Source organism: Caloenas nicobarica, chromosome 2 (genome assembly GCF_036013445.1).
Source record: "Caloenas nicobarica isolate bCalNic1 chromosome 2, bCalNic1.hap1, whole genome shotgun sequence".
Taxonomy (NCBI): domain Eukaryota; kingdom Metazoa; phylum Chordata; class Aves; order Columbiformes; family Columbidae; genus Caloenas; species Caloenas nicobarica.
This window is the reverse complement of record NC_088246.1, coordinates 115,178,882-115,192,116: the sequence shown is the minus strand read 5'-3', so window position 1 is coordinate 115,192,116 and position 13,235 is coordinate 115,178,882. Positions and strand designations below refer to the sequence as shown.

General features: G+C 42.6%; 1 long non-coding RNA gene across 1 annotated transcript; it reads left to right on the top strand.

Moving 5' to 3' along the window:
• Positions 1-613: 613 nt before the first annotated feature.
• Positions 614-9,041, top strand: LOC135985875 (uncharacterized). The gene is made up of 3 exons (XR_010605812.1): positions 614-671; positions 3,498-3,725; positions 7,138-9,041. It is a non-coding gene; the product is annotated as an uncharacterized LOC135985875 (long non-coding RNA).
• The last annotated feature ends 4,194 nt before the right edge of the window (positions 9,042-13,235 follow it).

Genomic DNA, 13,235 nt, shown 5'->3' with positions numbered 1-13,235 from the left:
ACCAAAAAAAAAAGGGTAGTATGCAGTAAGATGAAAGAAGCCAAGTGTTTCTTACAACTAGGAAGAACATACTTGTGTTGTCTTTCCATTATTCACTCCATAGAAATTGCTCGACTAATCAGCAGGCTTTCCTGGAAGTTCAGCAGTAGCACGTAGTCACGGCACACATATTCTTTCTATTCCTTCTTGATTTTGATTGGATTTTTTGGAACGGCCACTGTTATGAGATACTCATTTCACAAAAAGAAACGGATGGTTGTATAAAAGTCCTGGAGCTAATTGCTAGAATCTCAGTTGCCCTGACTCTGGAAACTATAGCCAGATTCTCAATCTTTTTAGAACTTTCTATAAAATACTTGGTATTGCAATGTCAGCTCCTGTTTACAGGTTTATCATGCAGGACACAGTCAGATGCCATTTCCTTTGCTAAGAAGCATGCCCTTAACAGCAGACTGTGCCAGCAAAATGGAAAGTGCATGACCCTGCCTAAATCAAAGGTAGTCTTTGAACAGGAGGAACTGTTGGCACCTATGTAACTGTGCTGCATGACAGAGTCTGTAGCAGTGTTTCTCTGTATAATCTTCTAAATAATTTGTGAAATTCGATTTCGTTTCAGATAAGGCAGTGCAAAAGGACTACCCCTTTTTAGTGCTGTCAGCTACTGTGAAAAAGTAAGTTCTGTGTTAAGGAAAGCTCTGTAAACTAGGATTTGTCAAAGCTGAGCCTCTACATAGTTTTAATGTTGGTTTTTTTCTTTGTATAGATCTTGATTTGATAAATTATTTTCAAAATTCACTAATCTTTCAGTGGAATCCTTTTTAGCAACTAATCTGTGTATTACTTTAGACTGTGGCTGATTGAAGGGAATCATACGGTGTGAATTTGGGTTTTACGATTGAGCCTTTGGAATTAGCACAATGCATTTTGACCTCTTTCAATGGGAGAAAACATTCTGATTTTTTACTATACAACAAAGTGTTGTCAATACTCCATCATTTTTAAAAGGACAATTAAAAGCATGGCAGTTGATTGCTTTAAATGATTCAAAGAGAGTTTTGTGATTGTAGTTGGATTTGTTCACTTTAACTAGATTATGAAGAATTTCCGTGTATCTTTGAAAGTATGGGTAGGACACTCATGAGCTCTGTAGATCTGAGGATTTTCCCCCCCGCCCCAGAGATATCTAGATATAGATTAGTCTTTTGTTCATCAGGAAATATTATATTTTTAAAAAGAAGTTTGCCACGGCTGCTTAAATAATTGTGTGTAATAAAGAGGAATACCACCTTCTGTTTAAGTGTTTTCAAAGTGCAAGACCATATGAAGAACAACCTCAGCAAAATGGAAAGGTATGCATAGTACTGGCTATTCTGTGAAATACTCAGCTGTACTCTGCCTCTTTCACCATCCCCTGGGTTGCCTCCTCAGAGACAACACTGAAACTTAGATCCATTACCCCTAAATGACATGTCTCCACTGCCAAACATGTAATCTAATCAAACTATTTTATAGCTTATAGTAAAATAACCCTTTTAAATAGGGCTTACTTGCAGAGGAGGTAGTCTGGCCTAACTTTAAGCTATCTAAAACTTGAGCTCTAATCTATCTTTATTTATAGACAGTGAAAATAACTTGGCAGCTCCAGCAGGCAGTTTCGTCCCATTCTTAAATGAACACCGTCAAAAGGCAACCCTCTCCCCTCATTCTCCTCCATGACTTTTGAAGGAGCATAGAGACCTAGATTAGACTGCACACCTATGCACCACCAATACTGGGTGAATGCAGTCCAAATCACTTACCACAGGGATATAAAAAAATTCCCTCCGCTGTTCCTCATTTGACGTGCGCAACAGAACCACTCGCAGGCATTTTAAGTCTCCTGGCTTGGTAGTCATACACAGAAAAAGGACAAGTGGCAGTTTCATATAAGCTATTAAATTTAGAGCTTACAAAGGTGGGTTTTGTCGTGGCACTGACATGGTTCGATGAGTCAAGGTCAATGATAAAGGTTTTTTAAATTCCAAATTTGCAATGTTTCCTGTAGCTGTTATCAGTAAGAACAGTGAATCTCGTCAAAGCCAGTATGTCAGTGCTGGCTGATGTTGGGATATTTATTCTGAACCCAGCTGGGGAATGGCAGTGAGTTCACTTGCTGCTTGATTTTTGCTGCCTTTTATTAAATAGTTATTTGCTCTTCATAAGAGGTGCTGCTCATGAACTAACAAGAATGTCAACAATAGCAGAGAAAATGGCCCTGAATCCATACTGGAGACAAGCCATGGAAATTTGGCATTTTAAAGGTGAAAAACAGGCATCTCACAATTACAGTACCTGTGGCCTTAGCATAAAGTTTGTAGTGCAGGACATTTTTAGTGTTTTAAAAATTGCTTTAGATTTTTCACTACCTAGAATCTACTAAGGTTTATCTAACTTTCATCTTGGTTTGTGACTTTGTTTTGTTTTTCCCGGAAAGTCATAGATGTGTTTGAGCTTTTGTGGTTTTTACAGATCGAAAATACTTTTGAGGTGAGGTGGATAAGATTGCACAAGCCCCAACCATTCTTGGGTTTGTCACTGTTCCCTTTACACAGACAAAATTCCTACTTAAAGCAGCTTACAGTAAATTCCCTGGGCTTGTGTAGCTGCCAGAACTAAGTTACTCCCCTCCCAGTTTTCCGACCAGGTCCACACACATCATGGTAGGCCAGACTTTATCCTAATGAAAAGCTTAGCTGCTAAATGAAGTTAGTCCAGCATTCACTGTATCTTAACAGGCTCAAGTGCTGTCAACAGCACATCTCCCTCTCAGCCTTCAGTAGGCAAATCTCTGAGTCTACAGAGCTGTCTACTCCCATATTTATACATTCCCCATCTTCTCCAGAAGAATTTACTGATTTATGTGAATGCAGAGATGGCTTGGCTCGTTCTCTCGAAGCATAGAAAGAAATGTAGGTGTGTGCCATGGGGTGGGACCTGCCAGCTGGCTTTTCCACAGCAAAGGTTTCCCACAGAGTTTCAGAAACATGTCTAAGAGCTGCCACACCTCTCTTGGGCAGCTTCTAAGGTCTTTGCATTGAGCTGTCTTAACCTGCACTCTGCAGGTGTGCAGACACAGAATATTTTAGCTACTCATTTCCCAGCTGTTTCTCTTTTTTCTCAAAGGGAAAAAAAAAAGGCAAGTGAAGTGCTGCATTGTCTGTGTGCCTACAAACCTCCTTGCAAAAATAAATTTGTATATGAGTTATAATGTATTAATTACAAATACTTTTGTCTAACTGTCTTTTTCTTTCTCTGTGTGTAACTTTCCTGGGAGATTAATTTAGGTTAATGTCTCGTAAAGCTACTGGTTTTAATACTGAGTTACATTCATCTGGGTGTCAGGCGTTGTTTTGATAAGATTATTATCATTTGCTGTAATTCACTATATTACCATCTCTCAAGGACATGGTACTACCAAATGCATAGTGAATTATGTTTGCTAACAACTTGCTGTACAGGTTCTGCATTTTTGCGGGTCTTCTGGTGGCATGAATGAAAGGGAATCCATGGAGGGTCTCTACTTGCATTTTGAAAGCAATCAGTCCACTGGGATTTGACCTTGGGTTGGTCAGCAGGGAGGGCTGCTCCTGCACTAACCCCTTGCATCGCTTCGCCTTGGAACCCAAAACACCCAATAAGTAAGCTCCAGTCCCACCTTGGACAGCGTTGGATCCTCATGACTGCAGGTCGTGTTTTATTTACATATTGGTTTGGGGTTTGTTGTTTGTTTTGTTGTTTTGTTTTTTAACAAGTTTCTCAGCATCTCCTGCCAGTCAAACAGGCAGGATTGTGATTGCTGTCAGGAGGGAAGGAAACCTGCCTGGTTGTGCTGCAGGTTAGAAATAGTTCCAAAACCAGCTGCTGCCCAGTCAGGGAAAGAGAGCAAGAAAATCCCAAGGGCTACAAAAACTGGACTCATTAATGCTGTGCGTTATTTTTAACATAAAAATAGTTAGTCTTTATTAATTTCCATTATTATGTGTTTATTGTATAGAATGGTCCATGTCCTAGCAGCTCCAGAAAAAGGGTAGGTCCAGGTTATGCAAAACAGATGCCTCTGGGTTTTCTAGTTTGTTTACAAGAGTTTTTGTTCATCTCAAGTAACAAAAAGACAGCTAAGTCTCTTATCTGTTCACTTATGACACTTAGCAATCTATGAACTTGAAATAAAATATTACACCACATAAACTCTCTCTCTCTCTTTCTCTCTCTCTCTTTCTCTCTCTCTCTCTTTCTCTCTCTCTCTTTCTCTCTCTCTTTTTTTCTCTCTCTTTCTCTCTTTCACTCTCTTCCCTTTCTTCTCTTGTTTGTCTGTTTGCTTGTTTTCCCTTAGCCCTTGAGGAAGGATTTTCCTTATAGGTAAATTCAGTTTTATGTAACATTCTGTAGTTGAAACTCAGAAGATTCCTCTTGGGTTTTGGCACCCCAAAATTAAGATAAGGCATACTGCTATCTGGCTCAGCAGGAACCTCTTCAAGGGACTGTGTGACAGTAACACTTTTCTTAAAGTACCAAACGTGCTGTGTTGTGTCTTACAGATTGTGGCTCCAGCTGGGGTGGGAATTTTCAGTGTTACGAGACCTCTTGACTCTTGGTGCCTGGGTCCTCTCTACATGTGCTGTGATCATCAGCATCAGTAACTTGAACACTGTGCAAAAGGAAACCTGAAAATCACAAGGCTTTGAGCTTTTCACTGCCAGACGTAGTTGAGGGTAGGAGGAAAAGCGTATCACTTGTAAATGGAAGACTTGAGGAAGGAGTCCAGTGCTATCAGCAAGTCAGAGTTGAAAGCAGACAGATATTAGGAGTGGTTTATAAAATCCTTCAAGAGATGCTACTAGAGAGGGAACCAGAAATTACTAAAATTGGCATGAGAAGATCGGCATGAAATGGGGATAAGTAAACACAATGATCATTAAAGTACTGGTCAAAACAGAGTCTACTTCTAGTTCATCACTTTAGTCAACTACCTGGTCATTTAACTACCCACTGACTGGGAGAACAACGTTGCTGCTCGAATCTTATCTGGTTTCACTGGAGACAAGTTGCTGAGCAACCAGTTAGACCAAGAGCACGCCAAAGAATGTAGATGCCTCCTCCCTGCAAAGAAGTTTGTTCTTCATTGCATCGCCATCAAGTATATTGCCTTCTCCTGCAAACACCAGTTGACACTTGCCTATTGGGGGACAAGAAGGGAAATTCCACCATGACATTAGGAACAAAAAAGAGCCTTTCAAGATTGGTTGCCCAGAGGGACTGAGGAATCTCCATCCTTGGTGTATTTACAACTTGCCTGGAAAAGACCCTGAGCAGCATGTGTGAACTCAGCCCCATCTGAAGCAGGGGGCTGGAGCAGGTGCCCTCCAGGGGTCCCTTTTTCTGTCATCAGTACTGGCTCAGTAAAAAGAATGGACGTGGCCATTTTTAGGTATTTTTAACTTCGCAGTATCATAGGCTGTGATGCTGTAGCTAACACAAAAAAAATAATACAGTGGTGAGGTGTTAAGATACAGGTAGCTGGCATACACCTAAACTCACACACAGGGACACAGGCAAGCATTGCAGGAAAGCAGTCCAACAGCAAAATATGAGGGAAGAGAGAGGGGTGCTTGCAGTTGAGGAAACCCTTGGAAAAAGCATCAATTCCTGTTCTTGCCAGATTTTGTTTCCAAGATGTTAGAATTGAGCCCCTGTAGCAAGAGCTAGAGCAAGAGCTCTGAATTAACAGCAGGTATTATAACCAGCGCTGAGAGCTGGTTGCACAACTCATGTACTTGCTAAACCCTTTCTTGCTGCACCTCCAAGAAGTGCCAGAAGGGTGAAATAAATTCTCCCCCCTGAATGGGGGAAACTCCATCAAGTCATTTACTCTGGCATTCTCAGAAGTCCAGTAAAAGAAATGGTCTCGCATTTATCCTCCGTAATGTGTAAGGTTTTACATGTTTAAGATAACTCTGCTAGGGGACATTTCTACCGTCCCTATATACAGCAACTAATACATCATTAAAATAACGTTCCTGTAATTTTAGAGCTGCATTCTTCTGGAATGGTTAATATCCATATTTCATATCGGCCTGGAGAAGGCTCTGGGTAGACCTTATTGCGGCCTTTCAGTACTTAAAAGGGGCCTGTAAGGAAGATGGGGACAGACTTTTTAGCCTGTTGTGGTAGGACAAGGGGTGATGGTTTTAAACTAAAGGAGGAGAGATTTAGGCTAGGTATAAGGAAGAAATTTTTTACACTGAGGGTGGTGAAACACTGGCCCAGGTTGCCCAGAGAGGTGGTAGATGCCCCATCCCTGGACACATTCCAGGCCAGGCTGGATGGGGCTCTGAGCAACCTGACCTGGTTGGAGATGTCCCTGCTCATTGCAGGGGGTTGGACTAGATGTCTTTTGAAGGTCCCTTCCAACCCAAACCATTCTATGATTCTGCTGCTCTTCATCTTGTCAGCGTCCTTGCACTTCTGTGGCTTTACATGGCAGTGGCCTCCTCCTGGCTGCCTGCGAGCCAGCCCTTCTCCCGCCTGTCGCTTGTCAGTCTCTCCTTTCCGTGGAAAGCTTCACTGACCCTCCAGGGAGAGGGAAATCCCTGATCGGTGCCGCCGCAGCCCGGGCGACCTTAAAATCCCCCCGCCCCGGCCGGGCGCGCCGGCGGGACCCGCGCGGCCGCAGCGCCCCCTAGCGGCTCCTCCGCCCCCCGCCTGCGCGGGCGCCCCGGCCGGGGCGGGGGGCGCGCAGGGGCGGCCCGGGAGCAGGGGGCGCCGGGGGTGCCGGTCCTGTCCCGCCGCCGGCCGCTTCGGGGTGCCCGGAGACCGGCCTGCCTGTGCCGCGGGGCGGGGAGAGGCCGGGCGGCCGAGTCAGCGGGCTGCAAGCGGCGCTGCCTGCTCCGCGGGGCTGCCGGGGGCTCCGGGGAACAGCGCGTTTGCTTGGATGAGTCCTCCTGTGTCCCCCTTTTGCTGCTGCCCAGCTTTCACCCCTGCAAATTCAGCATCTTCCCCCTGAGTTATACATCCTCGACCTGAGGCAGTGTTGTGAAATGTAAGCAGCTCTTATTTTCTTTACTACGCGGATAAGTAACGCTTCTTCTTTCTGTTCAGACCCGTGCATCGCTACTTCATTCCTTCCCTGCGTGGGCCAGCCCTGGTGATCGTGAATATCTGTGTGTGGGGCTCCTGAGTGGGCATCTCCGAGTGAGAAGGTGTGAAATGGATGGACAGGTGGTGGATGGAGAAGGCGAGGGGGCAGTGTCAGCGGAGGGCAGTGGTCTGCAGGTGAAATCTCTGCCCTGCTGGGGAATGTGACAGTGATCCACGTAGTTGCTAATCGGCTGAAGTCCCTGGTCATTCAAGTCAAAGTTACGCCACAGTATAGCAATGGCAAATGCTATCTGAGGAGAACCTGTGAGCCTGACCGTGGAAAGAACCTTTGCACGTCTGTGAGAGCATCTCTGCTCCTGGGATCTCGCAGAACGGCTGGGGTTGGAAGGGACCTCGGGAGATCATCTCTTCCAACCCACCTGCTAAAGCGGGTTCACCCAGAGCAGATCACACAGGAAAGCATCCAGGTGCATCTTGAATGTCTCCAGAGAAGGAGACTCCACAGCCTCCCTGTGCAGCCTGTTCCAGTGCTCTGGCACCCTCAAAGTAAAGAATCTCTCCAAAGGATACAACACTGCTACGTCAAGCTACAGCTCATTTTTATAGCTGCTGGTACACTAAGGTCAGTTCACGGGAGAGATGCAAGTTTAGCCTAGCTTCTCTTCACCAAACGTCTGTCTGAAATAAAGTGTGCTTGATGGTACACGGGGGTGTGTGAGCGTACCCCGCTCAGGACGGGGTGGAACCAGGTTGTTGCCAGCCTGAGAACACAAGGCCGCCACTTGGCAAAGCACAGAACCCCTGGCAACATGCCCAGAAAACCGGACCACCCCACAAAAGAAATCAAACAAACAAACAGACAAACATGCAAGCAGAGAAGAGCTCTCAAACAGGCTTCCTTACTTGGACCAGAGGCAGGTTATGGGTTTTTTTTAAACCTTGAAGTCCTCCTGTAAGCAACATCCAAAGACAGAGGTGGCACTGCCTACCTACCCTTCTCTGCTGTCCTGACACTATCAGAAGCAGCCCAAGACCCACCGGCACAAAGTTAACATTTTTTCAAACAGAATTCAGCTAAAATCACGATTTTTTTACCAACATATTTCACAGTATGTGATTGCAAACTTCTGATCTGATACTAGAAGTCCTAAAGCCAAATTTACCATGTCCCCAAACTACAGCTCCTTAAAATATCTTCAGTTTTTTTCTTTGCATATTTCTCATCTGACTGGTGGTCTGGCACTACTTAGTTTATACAATTCAAAATAGCCATTGCCTGAGGTGACTAGATTTCAGGGAAAGTGTTTCACGCAGGATCTAGCTGCAGTCTTTGAACATGACAAACAGTTTGCATTGAGCCTCTTGATCACACCAATTAAGGTCATCCATAAATGTAATTACAGAAGAATATTTAAGCTGCTTTTTTAGAAACAAAATCCAGAAATGAAAATTTAGAAATACTTGAAAAGTTGAAGGAAGAAAACAGGATGAAGGCACTTTTAAAAAAAAAAAATTCCTTTAGCAGGAGGGCTTTTCCAGTAAGAGACACAAAACGAACAATTAACCTTTATATTGTACTTTTCCACTACAGATTTTGAAGTCTTTTACAAAAGTGCTCAAGTATCACTGACAGAAAACCTGAATTAAACCCAGTGGAATTACTTGCTGCAGCTCTGCCAAAGAGGCAAAAGCAGAATTAGATGCTGTTAACTGTCTTGTCTTGTAATTCTCTGCACTGACTCTCACTGCTGTAAACTGTATTATCTATACTGAGTTGGAAAGGTGAAGAAATGCTTGATGCCCTTTAGATGCTAGTAAGGATCAAAACACATTACTGCATTAATCAAATTTCACTGCATAAATCAAACATACTGTTCTTTTTAAAAAGTTATTTTTAGCATTTTTAAACCATGTGATAAATTTAAATTTGACTGAGCCTTTAAAAATTATTCTTTAAGATAGTTTATACACTGCAGACATTTGTTTATAAAATAAAAGATATTTTTGCACAAAGGGTTCTGCATGTTCTGTTCAACTCGTGGAAATCTCAGGAACATTAGGGAAAGCTCCTTTTGGTTTTCTCAACACCAGCACAAGGAGCTACTCTAAGTTGTAGCTACAAGGTATTCCTTCCTGCTATGTGCTTTCACCAAGGTTTGGGGTTTTTTTTACTTCAAATCCTGTTGTTTTGTTTTGTTTTGTTTTTCCTAGAAACAATGCACACTCAGTGCTGTGTAAGTTAAGATATCATTAAACATTAATGTGATTTAGGACAGCAACACATTTCCTCACAACTAAGGAATGGTGGATGTTTCAGAGGGCACTGCCGAACTGCTCAGATGGCCTCAGACTAAAGATTTATTAGTGTCCGGTCTGTCCACTGAACGCAGTCTGCAATTACAGCATGAAGAAACTAATTTCTCAATGACTTTGCAACATCACTGCAGTGTACCAAAGCAACTTATCTTCTGTAACTGATGGGACAAAAATGCTTTAACTAGAAAATGTCTGTAACATTTCACAGTGTCTAATCCAAATAGACCTCTGAAGTGTCAAGTTGGTTTAGTTGGAAGACATTTAAGCCTCAAAACTTGGTCTCAGGTCCACTGTTGATACCAGCAAATGCTTTGAAGGTAGGGAAAGGAGTGCCTTATTGTTGTAATTGCTGTCCTTTGGCTGAAATACTTAAACGAATTGCATTTTCGTCTGCTGAGAGGTGTTTATCCCAACGTAAATGTAGATACAAACAAACAGAAGATAGGTGGTGTTTTCAAAGCCTGAATGTCTATTCCAGCTTCCCCAGTTTGGCTCTGAAACTACAGAGGCCAAGCCTTTCCAGTTCCAAACTATCATTACTTCACCCAGTTGGAAGCTATTTGGGATTTGTTTGGGGTTTTTTAATGCCATTCTCATACTTCAAAACTACTGAAAGAAATGAATCTACCCTATGGCTTGCCAGGAGGATGGCAAATAACTTCTAGATAAATGTGAATCAAGTCTCTGCTGACATGAGCAGACCTGAGCTGCAGCTGACAGGTCAAGCAAAGGCAGAGTTTTGCTCCAAGGGACTTTATCTGTGGGATGGCCAATGCTCAAAGGTATGAATTCAGGCCAGGAGTCCATCCTTCAGCTAAACTCATCCTCATGGCAAGGACAGCCTACCTACCTGTGCTTGGGTTTTTCAGTGTTTTGGGGTTATTTGGACAATGGTATAAAATGTATGCTCTAAAAATGACCTAACACACTAGTTCATAGAACTTTTGTTATATAAAGCCTGTCTAGCTGTCCAATACAAAACAATCACGAAACATGGGTCTGTTCTACTTGTGTTAAGTATTCAAGGAGGTCATGCTGCTGGAATGTGGCTTTTCCCCCCCTAAATCTGAAGACTTTCAGTTATATGTTATTGGGGAAAGGCTGTGGTGTTCTCAGCACCAATCGCAATGTCAAGGAAAGCTCATACGCTGCGTGGCTCACAGCCTCCTGCTGCTGAAAGGTGTTTGTAGCTCCTGGCAGTCTCCCATTGACACCAGCTATCTAGTGACAGCCATCACTTAGCAAAATCTCTTCCTGCATGAGTGATAGGCACTGAGCAAATGCATAGATGAATTTCTGACCGTGCTTCTCTTCCCTCATTAACACCCTCGTACACCTTTGAGACTGCTACATATTTTTTGAGTTTGTTCTTCCTTGCAAGGAAAAGCTTACCTTTTCATTTATAAGCTGACTCTTCAACAAGCTTTTACTGGAAAAGAACAAAGGGTTAATTTTTTTTTTTTTCCAGCTGGCCCCAAGTGACCCCTTGTTCCCACTGCTTTTGAAATTACTGGAGTTTGCTTAGCCTGAAAAATTACAGCTATAGGAAAAGTTATGCTTCACTGATCTATTTTAAAAAGGAACAGCAGAATTTTAAAAATAGAATCCCCCCCTTTTTTTTTTCTGACTGTGGCATCTCCAACCCAAGTATGTTGATGCAATTTCCAAAGCACTAAGAAATGTCTTAGGTCACATTTAAGTCAGGTCAGCCAAATCCAGGATCAGTGAAAAAATGAGTTGTTCATCTGGCCTGGAATGAGATCTTTCTTCCCATCATTCTTAGTTATAAAGATATCTTTTGTGTGGTTGAAGCTAAATTTAAGCCCAGGCTGAGTGTATTTGTGTACTATCTATGCATGTTTTATGCATCAGCAGCACACTGTGTTACTAGTAGGCTGCATACACAATTAGGGCTTTATGATCTTTGAAGCTGGTTAATACAAAGATTTATATTTTTTCAGCAATAAAAGTCTGGGAAGTAATGGGAATAGATGCTTTTCAGAGCTACAGTCTTATTCTCCTTTGACTTGTATCGGTTTGGCTCCATTGTCTTCGATGGAGTTAATCCTCACCCTGATTTGAGCACAAGAAGAAGAGAAGACAATCCATCCCTGAATGTGTGCCTGGGGAGGTCTGCTTGTACACAGCTTGCTTTTCTTGCAGACCGTAGCCCTGCACAGGGGAAAGCATCGAATGAGAGACCAGATTCTGCCATGGAAATTAAACCATGCAGCATGTTTCTTCCACTGAACATCTCCCGGTAAGGTGAAAACATGCTCATTTAGTATGTGCTTTACTATATTGTAAAGAACTGTCTTATAGGCTGTTTGTTTTTGCCAAAGCATTCAGCTACTGCAATAGGATTTAAAAGTAAAATGAGTTGAACTTTAACAGGTCTATAGTAGCAGTTAACTAGCAAAAGAAAGTCCACGTCTAGCTATTTCCTGGTGCTATAATGTTTTGATAACAATGGTACACAAAGACTTGTTTTGTTTAGCATGCGCCATATTATTGCATTTCAGACAAAGTCTTGATTCTTTAAGTCCAAGACAAAGTCTCAATTCTCTCCATTTGAGACAAAACCCCAAGATGAAAAATATGGATTTGAAATGTCCCAAACTACAGAGGAGTAAGGAATCAGATTAGCATTGATTTCTGCTTCTAGTTACAATGAAAACAAAGATAAGGCAAATACATATTTTCTAATTTGAGGCATAAATTTAGGAAAGATTTTGTTCCTCAGCATTCCCTAATTATGAAATCAGAAAAATGAAAATATTCTTCCCATTCTCTGCACACACACCCTACTCCAGGCAATTTGCTTTCATACAGCAGCTGAGTTTCCTTTCAAGAGCTCACAGGCATGGAGAGCAGCTTTGTTTACCACCCCCAGGTGCAAACCTCATTAACTAATGTTGACTTCTTTTGTGTTTTCAGCTTTCAGTAATGAGCTGGGTTAATGGATAGCGAAAATGGTGGTGGTGGGGAGAATGGTAAGGAAAATTCAGGAGCTGGTTTTACATATTTCAGTTTTGCAGGCTCATGGGCAAAATGGCTATCAGCCATTTAGCTATACCCCAAAAAATCCCCAACCGTTGGAGATGATGAACCTTCTACATAGGTTTCGGTTTGTTTGTTTGTTTCAGGATGGTGGGAAACAAAGCACAGCCAAACCTCGGGCTTTTTGCAAGTTATAAATACTGTACAAAATTCTACTTCTGATACTGGAAAATGCTTTCTCCTGTTGTTCAAAGTGACTCCAGATGCTGATGTACTTAGTGCACAATGCAAGTAACCCGACTGGAATGAAAAAGCAAGGTAATTGAGTTGACATTCATCTGCCAATATTCCTAAGGGACAGACTGTTCAGCCTGCCAAGTTTGCTCTGCTTATGCACGCATAAGCAGAGCGTGAACTTAAACCGACTGGAGATTCCCACAGTACATTCTCCCCGGTGAACAGGGGATCTCTGCTGCTGCTGTAATCTGGTGGAGGTGGTGCGATAGCTTCTACTCTAGTAATTCCCCTACGTCTCACAATATCAGGAGGTGGGCTGAACGTTTGGTGGGAAAAGAAAGACAAGGCTGAGGTAGAACTGAGTTTTTCTGCATCAGATTTTCCCCTGACCCAAGCCCCATTTTCAAAGGACAAAATATCAGCTTCTTCCTAGGGTTTTCTATGCTTCTCACTATTATAATATCTGGAAGATTCACAGACACATATATTTCTTTATCTTTCTAATATACTAGTGAAGGATTATCGTCTCTATATGTGAAACAGAA